The sequence below is a fragment of the Saccopteryx leptura genome, chromosome 3, assembly GCF_036850995.1.
Source record: "Saccopteryx leptura isolate mSacLep1 chromosome 3, mSacLep1_pri_phased_curated, whole genome shotgun sequence".
NCBI lineage: Eukaryota > Metazoa > Chordata > Mammalia > Chiroptera > Emballonuridae > Saccopteryx > Saccopteryx leptura.
Window position 1 is genome coordinate 18,662,446 of NC_089505.1, and position 12,016 is coordinate 18,674,461.

Consider the following 12,016-nt stretch of genomic DNA (forward strand, 5'->3'; position numbering starts at 1 on the left):
ACGCTATGTAGTAATTTATTAAAGGGATTCCTAGTGGTCTGCGGGACTTAATGCACCTACTAAGCAGGAGCCCTTTATTGCCTTCTCATTAATAGTTCTCGCCCATTACATAAAATTCATACAAGGCAGTAGTGAACCCATCACAGCTCTTAGAGCAAAATCTATTTCTCTTTGGTGAGATTGGTTACTGACTTTGAGGGTATGACTCAGCACCCACTGGAAAAGGGTTCATGCTATAACTCCATCAGCCTCATCCTTTCTGGTCTCTAACCCCTGTGATAATATTTACAGCGGCATTTGGAGCTATCTTGGTAGCTTTTCATTTTGAACCTGTCAGTATTTAAACATCCTCCACTGGTCCTCCATCTAGTTATCATGACACAACATTCTCCAGATTCTTATGTCACAATCCATGGTTCTTAACCATTTGTCTACGCCAATACCCCTCCCCTAAATAACAGTGGCTAACTCAAGTGGCTGGGGCATTGGAGGTTGGGGGCACATACCAAGCAAATGCAGATGAATGAAATTTTTAGAAATCCCACAAGTATTGCAAATCCTTTAAACACAACCATACACTTATACAGCCTTGATATATTAAGAGCCATTGATTTGTTATATCTATTGTTACCATCAGCTACTTTGGTGAAGTCAACAGCGATTTCCTCTCCTGCTCCTTCTTTCCTTTTCTGTCACATTTTCTAATAAAGGTTTTATAGCTGATAACCTATCTGCCAGAGATAGCACAGAAGTTTCGTTCCGCTAGGCACTCACACAGCTAATCTCATTAGTGACCTGAAACACTCCAAAGGAAAATGTGTGTCTTCACTTATTTATTCCAAGAAGATATATTACACTAACAAATTATGTAGATAATTGTAATGCACATGGTAATTCATCAGTGCTAAGACTCTGTGTAGAATCAAGGCAACAAATGCCAGCCAAAGACATGCTTCCACATTGCTGGGCACGGTCCTCCTTAGCCAGCAATCAGCCTCATTCTCCAGAAGCAAGGAGAAGGAGTGTGGGCCAGGAACTGGCCAGGGCAGTGCCTGTGGGGCCAGAGCAGCCTCTCCTGGATCAGGCCTCTGGAAAAGCAGGTGGTGGAGAAGGGCTCGGGGCAGCTTCAGTTTAAGGGACCACTGTCCAGGACTAGTGCCACGGTCTTGGCATCTTAGGACAAGAAACATGAGCAGTCAACAGTTAAAGATCCAGTGGGTCAAATTACATAGTTTAAAGAATTCTGTATCAATATAATATAATCTAAAGGCAAATGACAGTTCTTAGAGAAACAAAAGGAAGTCCTCAGTTAAGAATGTCTGCACGAACCTGACCAGATGGTGGCGCAGTGGATAGAACGTCAGCCTGGGATGCTGAGGACCCAAGTTCAAATCAATAAGGTCACCGGCTTGAGCGCAGGCTCAACAGCTTAAGCGAGGGGGGGGTGGGGGGTGGGGGGGGTGTCACTGGCTTTGAGTGTGGGATCATAGACATAACCCCGTGGTTGCTGGCTTGAACCTAAAGGTCACTGGCTTGAGCAAGGGGTCACTGGCTCAGCTGGAGAACCCCCCTGCTCCCCATCAAGGCACATATGAGAAAGCAATGAACAACAAAGGTGTCGCAACAAAGAATTGATGTTTCTCATCTCTCTCCCTCCCTCTCTGTCTGTCCCTATCTGTCCCTCTCTGTGTCTCTCTCACTTAAAAAAAAAAAAAAAAGAATTTCTGAATGATGTCTGTGAACCCTCCATAAAAGTGGGTTGAAACACTTAAGGGAGGTTTTGGTGGGTTGTGTTTTAGTAGTCAAGGAAGAAAGACATCCTCAGTACTAATATTCATTAATGAAAGAAAAATAACAAATATGCCTATAATCACAACAATCAGAAGACAATTATTAATACATGGCCACTTGATTTCCCACCCATATGTATGACTATATACATTTTTACTATATTTATTTATTCCTTGAAATATTTTAGAGACTTTTTTCAACTTGGCAGAATAATTGATCATTTATTTATTTATATTATATATAGAGAAATGAAATAAGATACAAGAGACTTATTTATCTTTCAATTGTAAAAAGAAATTATTTTCTAATAAATTTCTTTCATGTAAATTGCCAAAATTTTGTGCATTTTTCTTAATTCCACTCTTTTTACATAATCATCAGTAGTTCATTCTAGAGCAAAGGAATCCTTCCATAAATTTCTCCCACTCTTCTTTCTACCACTCGATGGTGCAGATGGCAATAGGTTATGAACTAGTTTATGAGCAGTTTTTCATTTCGGTATAGGGCTGATGGGTCTTGCATAAAAATTACCCGTAACCTTCCGGATCTATCTTTCAAGTCATTATGCATATGATTTAATGTGCTGGCCCTGGCGTATTAGAGTCGGCTAAATATACGGGTTGTGTGTGTCAGCTCTTTCTCATAAATAATAGTGTTGTACTTTCTCGTTCAAAACAATTGGCTGCCACAATGACAACTGATTGTAGGAAAAACAAAGAGGGTTTCTTGTGATGGATCCTTAATAGGTTTTAAATAATAAAAATTAGAATGTGGGAAGCACAAACCCATAGCAATTACATTTCCCTTGTTTAGGGTGTAATTCGAATCCTCACATTAATTCCATGCTTGCGTGCTTAAATTTCAGTTCATTGAGCCTTACTGATTAGACCAGAGACATCAAGTAGTATTTCTTTCAATATCTAGCTAACTGTGGTATTGGATTTAGCAACTATTCCCTGCACAGCCCTGTTGAGGCATCTGGAGAAACAGCTGCTCAGATTCATATTGGAGAAATATTCACGTAATGAAATGTTTATGTTTTAAACTAGATAATGGTTTTTTATACATCCTGTTTTTATTTAATGAATGGGTATGTGACTTTAAGAAACCATTAAGTATTTTAATGTGCAGTCATATTTTCATTTCGCATAACAAGATTTTCTCAGAGGCTGATGCCACCCAGTTTCCAATGCACCCCATACGCCCGAAGCAACTGTGTACCCAGGCACCTGCCAAGTCCGTGGTTCAGCTGCACGGCCGCAGCAGGCAGGCAGCGACAGACCCCGTTTCTCACACACAGGTGCTGCTAGCACCAGGCCTCTGGACACAGCACCGATCCAGTCCGCAGCCTTGCTCCCAGATTAGGGCTCTGCACCCTAGACGTTCGAGATGCATTTTCATTGAGCTTTTAAAATTAAAATCATACACTTGCAATACCATCTGCAGAGAGGAAAAGCCAGACCAGTTACTGCGCTCACTTGCGGCTTCTGGTTCAGCCAAGAGGGAATAAATACCTGAAGCTCCTCTTCCTTCCGCAGCTTCACAGTGGCTTACTGCCGACAAGTCCTGCACTGCACAGGGGACCGGTCACTCTCCCAAAGCCCTGCACCGACCTTAGAAGCACTGCTGGGTTGGCTGGCGACTCTTTTATGGGCATATTTATATTAGCTTAGTGCATATGTAAAGGTCACTTTAGAATCTCAAACATAAACTAACTTTGGCCAACCCAGCACTCAGACAGGGTCTCTCAACTGTCACCTACTGAACCTGTTAACTTACCTGCGGCCACGCCCTTCCTTTCCTTAAAGGAAAAGTCATCCCTCCTTCTTTCTGCCTAAGGTGATGTCTCTCCCTCCACCTGTTCTTGGGCCCCAACCATTCCCCCTTCTCAGGAGCTCCCCGTCTGGATGGTCTATCTATCTGCTCATTCCTTTTCCCACATCATATCTTCAACCATTCTCTCTGGCCCTTCAACTTGATCCAACTCTAACCTACCTTCAAAAGAAAACAAAGAAAGACCCCCAAAACTTCTCCACCCATCTCTCACCCGCTCCAGCGATAGCAGATCCAGCTCCCCCGCCCCTGGCAGCCAAACGTCTTCCGGGAAGTGGACACACTTGCTGTCCCGGGTCCTCCCCGCCCTGCCTTCAAAGCCGTGGGCTCTGTCCGTGCGGCGGTCTCTGCTTCCCATGCCATAGTTGATCGAATGAAGTATTTCAGTCCTTACCTGACCTTGACCTTCCCTGAGCACATGACTCTGGTTAAATGTTCTGTTTCTTGGAACTGTCTCTCCTTTCGTTTTCGGTAAATATCTTCTTCTTGTTGTTGTTTTTCCTCCTGTCTGTTCAAAGCTCCTATCCCTCATCCATCACATAAATAAATACTGAGGCACGGCTATGTTCTGTCTCTTGTCTTTTCCTCTTTCCATTCTACGGACTGTGTCCGGGCTGTCTTTTCCATTCCTGTGACGTTACTTAGCTCATGCCAACGAGTCCCAAACGTTTCTCTCTCGAACACACGACCCTGCAGCGGCGCACATGCAGATCTAATTTCTGACTGCACGTCTCACGGCAGAGACCTCAAACTCAGCGAGACGGTGCTCCTCGCCTCCCTTGCCCTGCTGCTAACGGAGTCCTTCCCTTGGGCACCATTTCCTTGGGCACCATTTATGAGCGCGTGCCACCAGGCGTGGAGTCGTCTGTCATACGTGTCCCCTCCCTCCCGTCCACCCCTCATCCGTTAACAAGCAGGGCCGGGGAAGGGGAATCCTGCCACTTTTCAGGGTATACTTCTGTCTGAACAGAGCTTCCGCTTCCCTTTTGCAGTTTTTACCCTGGAGCTGCCTGTTTGGACAGAAGCAAAAGAAAGTATCCATTCTTTGCCTTGGCGAGAGAATGGCAAGGGGTAGATGAAAATAAAAAGCCACAGCGGCGCTTGGCTCCGAGGCAGCATCTGTCCCCACCCGCTGCTGTGGCTGGAAGGCCACGTGAGGACAGTGCGACGGCCCTGCCACTTCTGCATCCTGGATTTAGATGAGAATTTTAACAAACTGGCTGCAAAAAAAAAAAAAAAAAAAAAAAAAAAAAAGCCTAGAAAAATTGAATGTAAGAATTTGGCCAGAGATGTAATTGTCCAGGAAAGAGAATAAAAGATTGGACATTTTTCATGAACATCTAGACCTTATTGCCTGATATAGCTACCCAGGACTACTAAAGTTTAAATTAAATAAAAGTAAAAGCTGCATTCCTCAACAGCAGTAGCCTTATCCGGGACGCCCAGCAGTCACAGCCAGCCAGCGGCTACTGTACCGCAAGGTACAGACTAGACCATCGCTGTTGTCACAGAACGTGCTGCTTGACGGGCCGGTCTAGACGAGTGTCATTAAAGAAGTGAGGGCGGTGACTAAAACAAAGGGAGGTCGGAGATTGGAGAGGGAAAGGCCAGCGGTGGATCTGCAGTGAAGAGAAAGATCAGCGGTGGACCTGCAGTGAAGAGAAAGACCAGCGGTGGATCTGCAGCGAAGGGAAAGACCAGCGGTGGATCTGCAGTGAAGAGAAAGGCCAGCGGTGGATCTGCAGTGAAGGGAAAGACCAGCGGTGGATCTGCAGTGAAGAGAAAGACCAGCGGTGGATCTGCAGTGAAGGGAAAGGCCAGCGGTGGACCTGCAGTGAAGGGAAAGGCCAGCGGTGGACCTGCAGTGAAGGGAAAGACCAGCGGTGGATCTGCAGTGAAGGGAAAGGCCAGCGGTGGACCTGAAGTGAAGGGAAAGACCAGCGGTGGATCTGCAGCGAAGGGAAAGACCAGCGGTGGATCTGCAGTGAAGAGAAAGACCAGCGGTGGATCTGCAGTGAAGGGAAAGACCAGCGGTGGATCTGCAGTGAAGGGAAAGACCAGCGGTGGATCTGCAGTCAAGGGAAAGACCAGCGGTGGATCTGCAGTGAAGGGAAAGACCAGCGGTGGATCTGCAGCGAAGGGAAAGACCAGCGGTGGATCTGCAGTCAAGGGAAAGACCAGCGGTGGATCTGCAGTGAAGGGAAAGACCAGCGGTGGACCTGCAGTGAAGAGAGCTGCCCCTTCAGTCTTTGTGGTACAAACAGGCGGGGCGGGGGGCTGGCAGAGGATTCAGGGGACACTCGGGGAAGGGCCGCCCATGAATTCATGGGATGATGACAGGCAGAGGACCTTGAATGACACTAGCCTTAGTATTAACAGTGCCTGTTTTTTTCTCAGATGACATCACTTCTCTCTGCAAAGACCTGAGCAGGATGGTCTGTGCTGGGAGCAGGATGGTCTGTGCTGGGAGCAGGATGGTCTGTGCTGGGGTCCAGACACGCAGAAGAGCTGGCGTTGGCCTTCAGTGTCCCAATAACCTGCTGACAAGGTGAGTTAAAGTGGCAGTTTGGCCTGACCTGTGGTGGCGCAGTGGATAAAGCATCGACCTGGAATGCTGAGGTTGCTGGTTTAAAGGTACAAAACCCCAGGTTTGCCTTGTCAAGGCACAGATGGGAGTTGACGCTGCCTGCTCCTCCCCCTGTTCTCTGTCTCTTTCCTCTCTCTCTCTCTCTCTCCTCTCTCTTTCTAATAAAAAAAAAATGAATTTAAAGTGGCAGTTTGTGCGTGATTTGTACTTTTAGGCACTCAGCTTTTCCTGTCATAACCAGATTATTGTAGCTTTGCATTCTGACATGGTTTTTGAGTGAAAGAGACAGTAGAAGCCAGCACTAAGTGACTCACACTCACATTTCCTTCGAAGCACAACCTCCATGGTGGGAGGATTTATGTCTAGTTTTTCCTTAGTGCCTCGAACAGTGGTGTGAGTAACAATTCAATACAGACTGGTCACATGAAAATGTGTCAGGCACGCAAATATCTTGAGAAATAAACATTTGAAATAGCCAGCTTATAAAATAAAATATGCCACACAAGACTACTTGAGTTTAAATTAATTGGTATGACATTTAAGGATCGCAAGCCTGCTTCCAAGGTATGACCTACGTATCTTTCCTCTCAGTCACTTACTTACCCCAGACTCCAGAGCCCACGGACAACACCCTTTCTTCTACAAAATACCACTCACTTTCAACCTGTTAGACCTTTGCTCATCTGGAATCCGTCCCTCCTTCCCTCCGTTCCCAACCTCCCGCCAATAACCAAAACCCTACCCATCTTTTAAGACTGTTCATCTGAATTAGACACATTTTTTCTTTAGTTCCCCACCATGTACTAGGAAAGTCATTTGGCATTAGTGCCATTTTGTTTTGATAAGAGTTTGCGTCCTCTGCACATCCACCACCTCCTACACATGGTAAATCCTTTGTTCATCCCTCCTGTGTACACACCCTGCAGGGGACACTGCTCAATAAATTCTTCTTAAACTGGATCACTTAGAAATTCATCGGACCTTGATTCATCACACACTCTTAGTAGCATAGCTGTCAAATATAAGGTGAATTATGATAACTGCTAACATTTATTGGGCAGTTACTACATGCGTGGCAATGCACAAATAGTTCATATAATCCTGACATAGGTCACCTGCCCAAGGCCAGATGGATATAAGTGGCAGAAAGGAATTCAAACCCAGGTCGAACTTTTCTTTCCATTGATGCGTGTGTTTTCTTTTCTTTGTACTGTGTTCTATAATCTGTAATAAGCATGCATTGGTTTATTTTTTTCACTTCACAGATACTACTCTTGAGGTTATATATAAAATATGAATAATTAATAACTACAAGTAACTTTCAACCTCTGCCTTATTTTCCTTTGGATTTTAGCTCCAAATTTTCTGAAAGCATTTAAACTACAAAATGGGGACCAAACCCTATTATACAGGGTGGGGCAGAAGTAGGTTTACTTATGTGAGTATGCAAAACAGGTCTTTTTCTTGTATGATTATTTATTATTGTATTATTATTTTCTATACAAACAACTGTAAATCTACTTTTGCCCCAACCTGTAACTTATCATTCTCTATGTCTACTATTACCAATTTTACCAACAACGGAAAAATTAGGCTTAGGTTGTTTCTTTAACAAGATAATGTATCAGAATTACTTTTGAGTTGTGTCAAGAATGAACTCATCTTTTACTGTAAGGACATACTATCCTCACATAGTGTTTTACAACTGATGTGAATTAAGAGGTCCCTTAGCATCTCCAAGGCAAACAGTGGGGAGCGTCGCACAGGGCAGCTGGCCCTCCTGCCTAAGGTACTCTTCTTAGGGGAGGTGGGCAGGGAAGGGGGCATCGTAGTTTAGCTGCCCAATATTATTTACTACTGATGAAGCCAAGTAAATTATATATAAATAGACCCAACACATTCTACTAACACCACAGCTAAGCAGCAGAGTAACAAATGAAACCTTAGGCAACTATTAATTCGAGTTGAAAGATCCAAAGGGAATATTTAAAAAAAAAAATTGTACAAAGCCAAGGGACAATGAACGTCTTCCAATGTGCAATAAACTAAGTTCTTTGTCCTTTTTTATTCTCTGAGCTACATCACTCCACGAGGCATGCTTTGTAAATGTTTCAACTCCACTCCATTGCGTGACACAGTCAGGGGCTTTGCCTGTTCCCTCACACCGCATCTAACGAAGCTGTTATTTTAATAGACTGAACTTCTGCCACGGTTGTGCGCGATGCCAGAATATAACCCTCATCGGGTTACTCTTTCCAATTATTGGTTAAGATTACACTATGGTTTGTGTTATAAAGACATTAAGTACTAGATATAGATTTACATATATATTCAGTTGCTACATGCTTTTTTTTAAAAAACAAAACACTTATTCATCAAAATTAAATACAGCCCGGCTGTTTTCCTTACTGGCTATTTTTATATTAATTGTGTCCCTGGGGATTTTAAATGTAGGTATAGACTTAATTTTTCATTCGAAAATCACTCTTTTGTCAGTTTTTCCCTCACACCTCAAAAATCCAGGAAATGTGCCAGGATTTTCAGAACACATGTTTACTCATTCTTCAAATGTACTTGGAAGAAGATTAAAGCATAAAAAAATAAAAGCAGATGAACAAGACTTTTGGGATAAAAGAGATATATTCAATTCATTTTGTTGTCAGTTCCAAGAAAGGGAGAGAGAAAAAGAAAGGAAGGAATGAAGGAGGGAGGAAGGGAGAGAAGAAGAGAAAGGTAGGAGGAAGGATCGGAGGAAGAAAGGCTCGATAATGGAGGGCAACGATTTTAATGTTTCTCAAAACTGCATCGCACGTGTTTTCACGTCAAGCTCATGAGGTCAGGATGGAGCACAACACATGGAGAACCAGAGTCGATTCCGAATGGCAGCTAGTGGAGCACTGCCACCGTCTGACATGTGCTGATGTGACAGCCGTTCCTGGTGGCACACCCCCAGCGGTGTCAGCCCACGACAGTTCCGCAAACAGACCATGGAAGGGTCACTCGAAGAGAAAACGCGCCACTGTCTGAAACCCTTTTGCGAACAACGTCAGGTAAGATCAAGAGAACGCTGGCATCGACGGGAGCAGAACAGTGTGGGTGAAACCGGGAGCTGATGGAGGGGCTGTCAGACACACGATGTTAGCAACGCTGCTGGTAGCAGACGCCGGCCAGGATGGTGGTGGCTCCGAAGGACCCGCGTCGAGAAACGATTCAGAAAATGTCTGTCGCAAAAAAAGTTGGAGGGTTGCCTCGTGTTTCTTCGTTTCCTTTTCATGTCTATGCAGATCTATGAGCATCTATGTATATAAACCGTGAACATCTATGTATAAAGAAACTTAAGATACCTCTGTCAATAAGTGGAAAATAAAAACCGTAATTAAAAAGCAGTGTTGTGGCCCTAGCCGGTTGGCTCAGTGGTAGAGCATCGGCCTGGCATGCAGGAGTCCCAGGTTCGATTCCCGGCCAGGGCACACAGGAGAAGCGCCCATCTGCTTCTCCACCCCTCCCCCTCTCCTTCCTCTCTGTCTCTCTCTTCCCCTCCCGCAGCTGAGGCTCCATTGAAGCAAAGTTGGCCCAGGCACTGAGGATGGCTCCATGGCCTCTGCCTCAGGCGCTAGAATGGCTCTGGTTGCAACAGAGCGACGCCCCAGATGGGCAGAGCATCGCCCCCCTGGTGGGCGTGCCGGGTGGATCCCGGTTGGCGCATGCAGGAGTCTGTCTGACTGCCTCCCTGTTTCCAGCTTCAGAAAAATACAAAAAAAAAAAAACCAAAACCAACAAACAAACAAAAAGCAGTGTTGTGCAATAGTCGGACGGCCACATCTGGAGTCCTGCCCTGGAGGGCAGCTGAGACGAAGGAACGCCACGGTGCGACTCCTTTCCTGCCCAGTCTCCTGGCCTCTCGAGCAGCCCTCTTTTATGATAAACCCTACTCTTGTCAATCAGTTTCTCAAGCTTCTAAAGTTATGGTCCTGTTATTTGGTCCTGTGTTAAATTTGCCCCCCAGAAAATATAAAGTTTAAGAAGACAGACTTAAAAGACACATGGTTGAGACTCAACTTCCAGCTTGCCTGGTTGCTAGCGGTGTGGCCTGGGGTAAATGACCAGAATCCTGTCTTTACCTCTGTGTCCTCACCTGTCGCATGGGAATAAGGATCACCTCTACCTCACAGGGCTGTTGTGAAGATGAAATGAGGACACACACATACAGCACTTTGGATGGTCCTGGACACGTGTTGCATCCTTTTTAATGTTGTTCTATAATCAATTCTAAAGTGTAAGCTTTTTCCTTAACATACATTAAAAATAATTTTAGTTCAAGAGTCACTTCAGGTCCCAGCCCTACCTGCCAACCCTGCCCAGCTGATAGGTAGTAAGAACCGTTCTTCTGGCACGAGACTTCCTCTACCGTAATCTTACATGTTATTTTGTTCAATTCCCACAAGACCGCTTCGAGGGGTGTTATTAACGCCACTTTCTAGGTGGCAAAACAGACTGGAGGAATTTAGGAACCTGCCTAAAGTTCCTCAGCCAGGTGTGGGGAGCTGGTTTTCATCCAGGTGTTTGTTACTCCAAAACCTACACATTCTTCCCTCCCTCCCACATAATTCACGCATACCAGGGAATGAAAGAAAGACAAGTCACGTCATCACTGCATAGCAGCAAGTTTGAAAGTTTTTTCACAGGTCAAACAATTACAATTCGCAGCAGCTCTGTGGGATTCAAACCCAGGTCTGAACAACCCTGGACTATTTTTTTTTTTTTTGGGGGGGGGGGGTAGAATATAGAAGTAAATTTTAGAGTAGAAGCAATTACTTCCAGGGACAAAATCATGGGTCACACATTTATATTAAATGTATCTAAAAGCAAGGGTGTTTTAAATGCAATCTAAAAGGGAAGTTAATGTTTCCATAGGGCAGGTTATCAAAATATCTTTGCACCTTTCCAGGCGGTGGCGCAGTGAATAGAGCGTCAGGGATGCAGAGGACCCAAGTTCGAAACCCCGAGGTTGCCAGCTTGAGCACAGACTCATCTGGTTTGAGCAAAGCTCACCAGCTTTAGCCCAAGATCGTTGGCTTGAGCAAGGAGTCACTCCATCTGCTGTAGCCCCCCGGTCAAGGGACATATGAGAAAGCAATCTATGAACAACTAAAGTGCCACAAGGAAGAATTGATGCTTCTCCTCTCTCTCCCGTCCAGTCTGTCTGTCCCAATCTGTTCCTCTCTGTTTCTCTCTGTCTCTGTCTCACACACACACACACACACACACACACACACACACACACACACACACACATCTTTGTATTTGTCTAGCAGCACCCCATGTGCTAGCATGTATGTGGTAAGTACACTAACATGGTTTGATTAGTTTCAATTGCAGAAATAGATCAATGTTTTCTTAGCTTTATCACAGGAATAGATGATATCCGTTTTACAAATCAGAGTAGGAAAATATAACCAAAATAAAATTGAAATTCAAATGGTGTGTTTTGCATATTTTCATGTGCCTTCACAAATTTCAATGTTTACTGTATTTCTGCAAAAGAAAAACTAAATGAGGATGTTAATTTATCTTAGAAATTATTTACATCTATGGTTCTATTAAAAAAACAACAACAGATAAGTAAGAGGACCTAAATAACAAGAAAAGCACAACCCAAGGTAAACTTCTGATAAAGAAACACTTGGTTTCCTGGTCTTGAGGTGAAAGGCATGGCTGCTCCTTCAAACATAAAGGTCACAGCGTTCCTGCAAGTTCCCTGAAACCAGGAAATAACCCGGTAGAAAGAACTCATGCAACCTCAGC